At 49.3% G+C, this 12,646-nt stretch overlaps 1 protein-coding gene across 1 annotated transcript in view; it reads right to left on the bottom strand.

Annotated features, from left to right (window-relative positions):
* The window catches only part of WDR43 (WD repeat domain 43), a 465,298-nt gene that overhangs the window by 72,030 nt on the left and 380,622 nt on the right, over positions 1-12,646 (bottom strand). The window lies entirely within an intron of this gene.

Raw genomic sequence — 12,646 nt, 5'->3', positions numbered from 1 at the left:
CATTTGATGTAACCTGCACTCATTACACCGTTCCCTCCCGGACACACCGATTACTACTGCACATATTTTGGGTGCCCTCTGGTACCGCCCCTGTGCCAGGGAAGTTATTGTCTGCATCTATATTCCGCTCCTGCTACAACTTTTATCCCTGTTACGTTGACGACTACCGCATATACCCTCACTACCTCACTACCCTGTTTACGTTGACGACTACCTCATATACCGTGTCTGTTACTTGTGTCACTATTACTCCCGGCAACCGGCGTCTACTGGGCACCCACACGCCCCTACCTATTCCGTCACCATATCATGGAGCTCATCGGCAAGCACACATATAGAATCAACTACCCACCCGCACTCACCAAAAACGCTGCAAAACGCTTTAAACACAATCTACTGAGGTCCCACCCTGAAACCCCCTTTGCAGACACCTACTTCTCACCGGTCAATGGTGCCGTAAACATTGATATCATCTTCCACACCACACGAAGAGCTCAATGGAGAAAAACGTTCCTCTCCCTACTCACCGTCTCCAATGCTAGGAAATCCGCTCATGGCCGAACACTCACCATCACGCCTTCCCAACTCTTCCCGGGCAGAACCACCATCACTATTTATAACAACGGGATTGTCCTTATCCAATCCACAGACAGGAACCTGGAACTACTAGACAACCTGTTCCCCACTTTCATACAGCACCTCTCCAAACCACGGACCCCCACTCACAGCACACACAGCACTCACAGCACTCTCAGTCCTATCACCCTTGATTTCACAGCCCCTAATCACAACCATTCTCTCCTAGCTCAGCCCCTAAACGACACGCACCTCTCCTCTACCCCCGTCACCACAGTCATTCCTCCACTTACTGTAGCCACACCACATTCCTCATTCACAGACTCAGACCTTTCCCCCTCACACACCAGCCGCACCCCCCCCCACCAACATCTTGACCCCCACTCATACCACAACCATTCCGCTCACCCCTGACACCACTTCCCATACCAACAACGCCGCTAATCTAGCGCAGCCCCAAAACGACACGCACCTCTCCTATACCACCGGCACCTTAGCCATGCTCCCATCCACTGCTGCTACCCCACACCCCTCAATCACTGACATTGATCTTGGCCCCACATACACCAGCCGTACCCCCTCCCCCCATACTCCATCCCACATTCCCATTCTTGTCACCCATGACATCACAGCCCCCACCCACATCCCGCCTAATCAAGCTAAGCATCTGATCGACAAGCTCACAGATAAACCCCACCCTTTGTCCCCCCCCATTCTCAGCCCTCACCTCCACTCATTAACCAACCACGCAGAACACGCTACCCCTATCTCTTCAACTACGACTCCTCAACAAAGAACCACATACAATCCCACCCCCCCCCCCATTCTCACCCCTCACTACCGTACATGCACCACTAATAAACGCCCATCCTCCACCCTGCACTCTCCGCCTACCACCAATACTCGCAACCACACCTCCAACATCTCCCCGATGTCACCCACGCCCGACCCTCCCATCCCCACCCCCAACACAACGCCCGACCCTCCCAACCCCACCTCCAACACATCTCCCACACTGGACTGCACTACGACCTCCCTCCTCCAGCTCAAAGAAGACGTGCACATCATCAAACAACAACTACTCTGCCTATCACACTCCAGTCACCCCTCACCCAACACCCTCCACCAGATCAAACAAGACATTCACATCATCAAACAATTACTCAGCACACATCCCAGACAGCCCGCACGCGCCTCCACCATCACCTCCCCTCCCAACTGGACCTCCACCCGGGTGGCGAACTCTCGCACTCTACTCCCACCGCACTGGACCACAATCCCTGTTCACAACCGCGAAAACCGCCCCCATCGCTCCTGTAATCCTCTCTCGGACCTCGACACAATCGCCCTCCTCCGCTCCTACGACCCAGCTCCCCATAGCAATACACCCAACACTCTCACTGCCATTCCTACGATTCACTCCAATCCCCTTAGACCCCCCACACTGAACAACAGAATAGCTATCCATAGTAACCTGAGTAAAGTCCCCCTCGCTCTAGAACCCCCTTCCACCCTCGACACACCCCGTCTCAAATGCACTCTCCTCAACTGCAGATCAGCCGCAAAACACTCCTTCGCTATCGCCGATCTCATCCTAAACCTGGATCTTGACTTAATCATCATGACTGAAACATGGCTAACAGAATCTTCTACACCTATAATGGACATTCTGGTTCCCCCCAACTACCACATCACCAGACTTGACAGGACTGGCAATAAAAAAGGTGGCGGAATCGCATGTATACACAGGCGCAACCTCTCTGTCCTGAAAGTAACTTCCCCCTCCCTACCCTCCCCAACCTCCTGTGAATACATCTGCCTCGATATTATCAGTGAGGGCAAACCGATTTGCACTCTTCACGGCGTTTATCACCCACCCGGCGACAACCTTACCTTCTCCCAGCAAATCATGGATATGATCTCAACCAACTCCGGGCGACAACTCACACAAATATACCTTGGTGACTTCAACCTCCACTGGAACGATCACAATGATGCGGTGGTAAAAGGTCTGAAGAATTTCCTTAACGCCCTTGACCTCACTCAAATCTGCAATAGTCCAACTCACAAGAAAGGCTCTATCCTCGACCTTATCATCTCCAAAGAAGCCTCTATCCAACTCGAATCTATCCAACCCTGTGACTGGTCAGACCATCATATTATCACATTCTTCATCAATGTAAAAGTTAAATTTAACCCTGTTCAATCCGCCAGGCCCAAAATCTGGAAAAGAGACATGAAAAAACTAAACTCAAACTCTCTGCCCCCCAACAGCTGCAATTCACTACTTCCTCCTACTGGCGTTAAGGACGTCCAATCCTTGACTGATCACTATCTTAATACTATGTCCTCAATAATTAATGAAGTCGCACCCTTGCAGCTAAAAAAAGCCTCCGCAAAAATCTCCAATCCCTGGTACGACGGGAGTCTCAATGACGACAGACGCGCCATGCGAATGGCAGAGCGCACCTGGAGATCAGCTCCCTCTGCACTGAACCTAAAAACCCTGAAGAAAAAGAGAAATGCCTACTTCAGGAAAATAAAACGCTCAAAATCAGTCTTCTTCAGCCGTCAGCTTGACCTAGCCAAAAATCGTCCGAGAAAGCTGTTTGAGCTTATCCGAACGCAATCCAAAGAACACCCCCAACCTCTCAACACTATGGGTGAAGCTCCCTCCTGCGAAGACTTCGCCTCTTTCTTTATCCAAAAAACTGACAACATAAAGAATGACCTACTCATGGATGCAAGCCGCTACCCCAAACCCCTCTGCATAGCACCAACTAAACCAAAAAACAATGCCATCTGGTCAACCTTTGTCACCTACACGGAAGAAGAAATTGGCAAACTGCTCAGCACTCTGAAACCTTCCAATCACCTCACGGACCCCCTTCCTGCTAACGCTGTCAAAGTCCTTACCCCGTCGCTCCTTCCACTCTGGACTAAAATCATTAACAGCTCACTTCAACAAGGGTCCATTCCCGACTCCCTCAAAGTTGGACAAGTCACACCCTTGCTAAAGAAACCTACAGCCGACCCCTCAGACCTCAACAACTACCGCCCCATCACCAACATTCCGACTCTTGCCAAACTGCTGGAAAAATGCGTACAAATACAATTGTCTAAATACATTACTCAGTTTGATCTTCTCAACTCTCATCAATCAGGCTTCAGAGCAAATCACAGTACTGAAACTGCTATGACTCACATAATCGATGACGCCCTCCAAATCCTAGATCATAACGATACCTGCCTCCTAATCCTCCTTGATCTCTCCTCCGCATTTGACACCGTCAAACATGAGAATTTACTCGACCTATTAAACACAAGAATGGGCCTATCTGGAACTGTGCTCAAATGGTTCACGTCCTTTCTGCATAACAGGTCGCAGAAATTCAAGAGCAACAACTTGATGTCCGCGCCAAGACCTGTATCGCTAGGCGTACCACAAGGATCCTCCCTATCCCCAACTCTGTTCAACCTAGTTATGGAACCTCTCACCACCTTGCTACAAGAATCCAATGTGCACTTCCACATGTATGCTGATGACACCCAACTTTATCTCAAACTTCAATCACCCAATGACATCACGCTCTTGAACTCAACGATCAGTAGCACCCAATCCTGGCTGGCCGCTAATCATCTCAAACTTAATGCCCTCAAAACAGAGTTCCTTTTGATCTCACCTCCCGCGAAGATCACTACCGCACAAATGTGGCTTAAACACCTAACGGCACTCAATGTTCAACCCACCATCGTGGACTCAGCGAAATCCTTGGGCATAACACTCGACACCAATCTCAGCATGCAGGAACACATCAACAAAGCAACTAAGGGAGCAAATTTCCAAATCAACACCCTTAGGAAACAAACCCTTCCTTCCAGCCAAAGATTTCCAAACTGCGGTACAATCACTTGTCATACCTCGAATAGAATACGGCAGCACCGCCCTCTGCGGTCTCCCCCTAGCTACTACGGCACCCATAAGAGCCTCTTTAAACGCCGCAGCGAGACTTATCACTGGATCAAAAAAACACTCACACATCTCCCCTGACTTCAAATCCCTGAACTGGCTGCCTTTTGAAGCCAGGATACACCTGAAAATCGCTTGTTTGACGCACAAGGCTGTCCACCTTAGCTCACCTAGATACCTCGCTCAGAAGCTGATGATTTCTGGAGGATCCAGAAACACTAGAGGCACAAACAATCTTTTGCTAAAGCCTAAAAGATTCCGCAAAGAAAAAACCTACAAACGCTCTTTCTCAGGAATGGCTCCCAGGATTTGGAACTCACTCCCCCCTGAAATCAGACTCATCCCATCTACCATACTTTTCAAGAAAGAAGTAAAAGCGATCCTCATGGCTAAATGCACTTGAACCACTACTGGGGATCAACTTCAAAGACTCAGTGCTCATCTGTACTACTTGTTCGAACCCTTTGCTTTTTTGTTTGACTTTGAAATTGACTACTTGATTGTTTATGATATCATTTCACTGTACTTTTAACACTATAGATGTATCTGTGTATATTCTGCTCTTCACCTATGTAAAGCGCTCTGATATCTGCGAAGATCTTGTTCGCGCTATATAAAACTTTCAAAATAAATAAAATAAATAAATGTGCCCGGGGCCTGTAAGGAAAATGCTATTTACCAGTATATATCGGTTATTGGCATGTAGAGCTGTAGAGTTGTATACTTTAACATAGATCGCCATCTGGTGTTGGACTCGGATGTTTGCAGTTAGTTTTTGTCGAATAAGTATTTGTTAGTCACAAAATAGGTAACGACTCCTTATGGCGACAATGCGCATGGGCACAGACTATCCCCAGATTGTTTTTCGCCATGAAGGGTAATAATGGAGTTAGTGGGAAAGTAGAAAAGGATGTCCATGTGTAATGTATCTAAGTAAGATAATACTGCTACGGAGAAAGGTATCGGGGGAGGCGGGGTGGGCGTATACAACTCTACATGCCAAGAACAGATGCATACTGGTAAGGAGTAGTTTCTTACCTGTAACTCCAGTTCTGTAGTAGCGGTATCTCTGTTATTGTCATAATCTAGTGAATAGTCCTACTCATGTGCGGGGACCCCAGAGCAATCAAAAATCTCTTAAGCTGTCTTCTTTGCAGTACTGCATAGACACTTAAGAGAGAATTAAAGCCAAATAATGCAGCCTATACATGCAAGGCTACACTGTCCAGTACTTCAACTAGAAATGCAAGGATCGTCCACAAATATCACAATTAGACCTGTCTGCCAGGCTTCACCATGGAGAACACTCCCCCCCCCCCCCCCACCCCCCCTTTCACCAAATCCTTGGAATGATAGAGAGGAAGGATAGGACAGACAAGCCCCCATAGGCTGCCATTATGTGGCTTAAATAGGGATACTGTGCCTTTAAGGAAACTTTCCAGAACTCTCCTGGTATCCCAGATAGCACAGCAACTCCCTCCACTTTCAGTTCTTTTTGGAGGTCCATCAGCTGGACCTGTAGCATTCATCACTTCATCTTTCTCCACCGGGGAGGAGGGCGGGCGCTTATGACTATAACAGATACCCCTACTACAGAACTGGAGTTACAGGTAAGAAACGACTCCTTCTGTAGTAGGGGATCTCTGTTTATAGTCATAATCTAGTGAATAGAATGGCAAGCCCATCCAAAAAACAACCCAGCGGTGGAGAAAAAAGACAACACCATTATTATGCGAACAGATTTCGCAGCGAAGCCTGTGCAACCTGAGCATCTGCCCTGGCATCAGAATCCAGACAGTAATGCTTAGCAAAGGTATGGACCGACTTCCATTGCAGATCTCTGCAATGGGAAAATTACGAAGCAAAGCAGTTGTGTCTGCTTTGCCCCTGGTGGAATGAGCCTTAGGCTTACCCCCTAAGGTCTTATTCGCTTTCTGATAAAGCTGGATACACGACACAATCCACCTAGAGATAGATTGCTTCGAAGTAGCCAGACCAGTCCTAACCGACCCATAGTTGACAAACAATTGGTCGGACCTGCGAATGTCTTTGGTTTTATCCAGATAGAATTTCAATACCCTTCTAACATCCAGGGAATGAAGAGACCTTTCCGCTGGAGTGGAAGGATTCTGGAAAAAAGTTGGTAAATCAGAAATCACCGTGGGAAGGAACTTAGGGTGAGTACGCATAACCTTAGCAGCATGAAACACAGTATAAGGTTCTTGGCAATATAACGCCTGAATATCACTCACCCTGCGGGCCGATGTAATGGCCACGAGGAACACCGCCTTCCAAGACAGGTGCTGCAGTGAAGCCTTGTGAATAGGCTCGAAAGGTTCCTTCATCAGCCTGGACAGCACCACATTCAGTTCCCATGCAGGCGAAGGAAGCCGATCAGGGGGGGGGGAGGGGGGGGGGGGTAAGAGGATGGTGGCGGACACCTTCAATCCTTCCAAAAAATCCTTTATCACCGGGACCTGGAAGGAGGACGTCTGTGAAGGGCATTTTCTGTGAGCAGTCAATGCAGCCAGGTGAACCTTAATGGAATGGAAATTAAGGCCAGACTGAGCCAGATGCAGAAGGAATGGAAGGATGACATCCTCCTTGCAGGTCGTAGGATCATATTTCTTAGACATGCACCAGATGCAGAATCTCTTCCATTTGTAAGCATAAGAGGTCCTAGTAGACGGCCTCTTAGCCTCCTTCAATATGTCCATAAAATCCTCAGGAAGATTTAAGTGGCCATGCCGCCAAACTCAACGACAAGAGGTTGGGGTGCACCATCTGCCCCCCGAACTTCATGAGAAGATCCGGCTGACAGGGCAGCCACCGATGAGGCAGGATCGAGCGATGAAGCAGGTCCGTGAACCACCACTGCCTGGGCCATTCCGGAGCAATGAGGATCATCAGCGCCCGGGACTGGGCCAGCTTGATGAGCACCGCCGGAATTAGGGGAATGGGTGGAAAAGCGTACAGAAAGCTGTTAGACCAGCCTCGGCGTCGGTGGTCTGTGCCTAGACGTCGGTGGTCTGTGCCTAGACGTCGGTGGTCGGTGCCTAGACGTCGGTGGTCGGTGCCTAGACGTCGGTGGTCGGTGCCTCGACGTCGGTGGTCGGTGCCTCGACGTCGGTGGTCGGTGCCTCGACGTCGGTGGTCGGTGCCTCGACGTCGGTGGTCGGTGCCTCGACGTCGGTGGTTGGTGCCTCGACGTCGGTGGTCGGTGCCTCGACGTCGGTGGTCGGTGCCTCGACGCCGATCGCCTCCTCGACGACGGCGATCTCCTCGGTGTCGATGGCCTCCATTACGACGCTGATCTTCGACTCTACGTCGCGGACTTACGTGTCGACGGTGACAGGCGGTGTCGCCTCGACGAAGGTCTCAACGTCAGTCCCCTCGACGTCTAAGGCGCTTCGACCCAGAGCCCTGGGGAGACGGGGAACAGACTGTGGTCATTCCTTTCTACGCCAACGTCGACCGGTGGCGTTTTCTGGCCTTTTCTTTACTGGGGAGCCCCCCCGATGCAGACGCACGGGCAGAGGAAGGAGCCCCTTCATGCCCAGACCCACCTTGTCCTTGCTGCCTTCTAAGCTCCAAGCCTTGGAGCCTGGTCTTCTCCCTGTCCTTTAAGGTCCTTTTAGGGAACTGCAGACAGATATCACACTCCTCAGGAACATGAGAAGAAGGCAGGCACAGGATGCACACCCTGTTAGGATCCGATTTTGCATTTTTCTGGAGCACTCAGGACATTTATCAAATAATGCAGGCATATTTGATAAAAGAGCAGCCAAAACACCAGAGACACTCCAGCAAGATGAGTGTGAGAAGTTGGCCTGATATGCAGTGCTCACTATTCTAGTGAACACTATGTATCAGTCCAGACAACCCTTATTGATGATTGGTTGTAAGTCAACCTTATAGACCAGCTATCCTAGTAGCGTGGATACGAGCAGTCTAAGGCTAAAGACTGTTAAGCCAGCTGTTATACCATCACATATACCCCTTGAACACCAAGTGAAAGGACACCACACAAGTGTTATGAAAATAAACAGTGTATTTATTAAAATCACAACAGCCCTGTACTCTTTATGAGGACAGGGTACTAAGCACAAAACAAAACTCTTACGAAAATACTTAAGTTAGCACAGTATATACAAATGCCCGAGGGGCACGGAAAACCATATACTCTGAAAGTGGAATGCGAAATTACTAGCAGGTAAGTACAGTACTAATAGGCTTTGGAATCGCTAGGACTTGACTATAGAATCTATAGATTACTTCTAGGAGGCCCAGGGGACTCTGGTGCAGAGTGTGCACTCTCACGCGTGATGCGGGACAAAGTCTATGGTAGCTAGTAAAAGCAAAGTTAGTGTTCTCGGGCGAACCCGACCTGGTAGGAGGAAAACGAAAGTGGATTCTGACCCTTGGATAGTGAGGCTATGCTGGGGCACCGAAATGCCGAAGTTAGCTAGCCCAGGGGCTGCAGCTGCATAGGTCTCAAAAGACGTCGGGAATCCTCGTAGACGGACCAGGAGCCTGGAAGAAAGATGCTGGCAGGCGACCAGTGAAGAGAGTTCGAAGTGATCCAAGCCTGGATCTTGAAGATGGACGATACCTGAAAGCAGAGGGGACCAAGTTCGTGACTAATAGCCAGAAGTCAGGTGGCACCAGGGGGGGCACCGGATGGTAGTCACCTCGACTAGGTGAGTGGGCGACGCTGGGCTCTGCAGATCTCACGGACCAGGAGGCGTTGTCGGCGACCAGGATGGAGGAGCGAGCTGTCCCACGATGGATGAAGCTGTCGGCGTCGCTGGGCCCAGGATTGGGCAACAAAGCCTTGGCTAATTCAAGCCCACGCGGTGGACCTAAAATGGCGTCTGGAGTGGACCAGGAGGGTCCGGGGTGCTCCTCTCTTGGAAGGGAGCAAGGGCCAGTCTGGAGCAACCAGACCAGCAGCAGTGATGTCGTCGGGCGTCGTTCAGAAGGCCACAAGCCAGCGGGCTAGTAGCCAAAACGTGGTGAGCAGCAAAAAGCAGAAGGGCCCCACGCAGATCGTGGAGATGCTGGGAGGCTGTACTTCGGTGCTGGAGCTGCTCAGGGTCGGGGCTTCTCGGACCCCAAAGCACTCACCAGAGGGTCACTCGGCGGGCGTGCTGTAAAGAAGTTGTGCAGTCTTGGCGATAGCCGGTCCCTCGAGGTCTCGTCGCACTCACGGTTCTCAGCTTGGCTGTAGAGGTGAGTAGAGGTCAGAGGTGCAGAGGTGCCAGGGAAGCCGGGTCTCGTCGAGCTGTGTCGTCGGATTCCTGAGGAAGGACTTGCAGCAGACCGCAGTGTTCTTTAGATGGTGCCTGCAGATGCAGGGTGACTACTCCTTAGTCACAAGGGAGAATCTTGAAGAAGAAATCTTGAAGTCCTTTCGAAGAAAGTCGTGTCTTGATTCCAAAGATGATCTAATTTGAACAGGGGGCCCGCTCCTATCTTTATACTAAGAAAAGGGGCTGACCCGGTGACTAGGTCCTGCCTATGGGTGGGACTAGGAGGGGGTGGTTACACCCCTCTCCCATGCCGGACTTTCCCCAGGCCAGGGGCTGGTGTGCCCATGGAACTGGTTCTGACCGGCCTATGCGTAGTGAGCACCGCGGTGCCACTCAGCAGTCACTTTCCTGTAAAGCCCTGCCTACCCAGGATACACAAAACCCTGTCTGGGATAATGCTAGCACCGCCCCAGACAGGAAACCCTTTGTCCAAGCTCTCCTCGCTGGAAGGACTCCCAGCAGCAGGAGGTCAGACTCGTGTCTGTGGTGGCAGCATCCATTTTGTGGAACTGAGGCTTCGTTTAACTTTAACCGGGGTTCACAGTTACATACATGTCGTGTCCCTCTAGAAGGGTGGAATGCTAACTCCGTCGCCAGAATTGGCGAGGGGTTAGTATTCCAATTCGTATGACACCTTACTCGACATGTTTTGATAAAGCAATACCAGAGATAGCATTTAACCGCGAGGATTATAATGCACTCAAGAGTATATGGTATGCGTTATCATGGAACAGCTATTAGGACTTGGTTCCGCAAGCTGCAAACGGGCTCAGCTCATGCCAGAGCACCATTTCACACAATTCCATGCACTCTGCCTTCAGGATTGTTAAGGCCTGCCATAGGAGTGACTGATAGGAATCTGTGTGTCCATTTTTAGGGTTAGATATAGGTATACTATATCTGCAGCAAAGAGTGATTACACGACTTTGCCCCAGCTGTCATGCAGCCAGTTGTGTCAGGTTTAGGAGGGCAGCCAGGGGTGGCATAATACATGCTTCAGCCCCTGGTAGGCCCTGGGTACACCTATGCCCTGAGTTACAGGGTCTGATAAGGTGGCCCAGTACCAATTGGAAATGTACCTAAGGTACATGGAATCCATTTTACAGAGAGAGCAGTAGGCCTGGGGTCCTGATTGGCAGGGTCCCAGGTCGACTATGTCAGAAACCAGCTAAAACACAGGGCAAAAAGTTGGGGGCAACCATAGTCAGGAGGTACCTTCCTACAATGAGACAAGGCAAAAACACGTTGAGAGAACACACTAACACTTTAAAAGTGCAAAAATAGTAGAAAACCCCAAAAAAGGGAAAGCTCAATGCTCCAGGGTCCTGCTAGCAGGAGCCGGAAAAAAAACTGAAAGTGGAGGGAGTTGCTGTGCATTTTGGGATACCAGGAGAGTTCTGGAAAGTTTCCTTAAAGACACGGTATCCCTTTTTAAGCCACATAATGGCAGCCTATGGGGGCTTGTCTGTCCTGTCCTTCCTCTCCATCATTCCAAGGATTTGGTGGGGGTGTTCTATATGGTGAAACCTGGCAGACAGGTCTAAGTCCGATATTTCTATCTCTATCTCTCTCTATCTCTCTCTATCTCTCTCTATCTCTCTCTATCTCTCTCTATCTCTCTCTATCTCTCTATCTCTCCATCTCTCTCCATCTCTCTCCATCTCTCTCCATCTCTCTCCATCTCTCTCCATCTCTCTCCATCTCTCTCTATCTCTATAGCTATATCTATATAAAAATAAGCAATTGCAGCCTAATAAACACCAGAGCTGAATTATGCTGTAAAGAAATTCCATCATCCATGAACAAACATGCATTATAAATATGAGACAACAGTTTTGTTTTAGAATGGTTTTAATGCTCAGAAAGCAGTGGAAATTCTCATGAAACACTGAAAGCATAGGAAGCTCCCAGGTTGCATTGCAAAACTACAGTCTAAAAGACTGAGAAGCTAACCTGCATCAACATGCAGTAAACAGACACTGTGCTTTTAAGGCACCCATGACCCCCAGCTTCCCATCATGCCTCAGGGGTGACAGTTGGGTCAGTTCTTTGCGGAGACTGAAAAAACCATGAAACATTTAGGTTAACCATATCTCCAACTTAAAATAATCCTTTGCCCGGGAAATCGGGAGGTTGCTTATGACTTTGATAAGGATACCCCTGGAAGAGAACGAGGATTACAGGTAAGTAACTAATCCTTCTCGTCCAGGGGATCCTCATCAATAGTCATAAGCATTAGAATAGAATAGCGAGCCTCACCTCATCTCCCTGCGGGCAAAGGAGTAACAAAACAGTAATATCAATACTAAGCCTAGAAAAAAACTAAGCTTGTACAGGCCGCAGGTTACCCAAATAGATTCCTCAAAGAGGCTTGTCCTACTTGAGTATCAGTCCTGGAATCAGATTCTAGAAAGTAATGTCTTGTAAAGGTATGAACTGATCTCCAGGTTGCAGCCTTGCAAATCTCAGACAGAGGGACATCACGTAAAAAAGCTACTGTGGCCGCTTTCCCCCTAGTAGAGTGTGCTTTAGGTGACAACAGTAATGGCGTGCCCGCCAGCTGATAAGCCAATTTAATACAGGAAACAATCCATCTGGAGATGGATCTTTTGGCAGCTGGAAAGCCCATTCTCATTGAGCCATAGTTGATAAAGAGCTGATCCGTCTTCCTAACACTTTTGGTATTTTCCAAATAAAACTCAAGCACTATTGAGATCTAAAGAGTGCAGAGACCGCTCAGCCGGGGTCGTAGGGTTTGGAAAAAGGGATGGAAGAGAAATGGACTGAT

Source organism: Lissotriton vulgaris, chromosome 6 (genome assembly GCF_964263255.1).
Source record: "Lissotriton vulgaris chromosome 6, aLisVul1.2, whole genome shotgun sequence".
NCBI lineage: Eukaryota > Metazoa > Chordata > Amphibia > Caudata > Salamandridae > Lissotriton > Lissotriton vulgaris.
The sequence above is the reverse complement of the archived record's forward strand: the minus strand, read 5'-3'. Positions and strand labels throughout refer to the sequence as shown.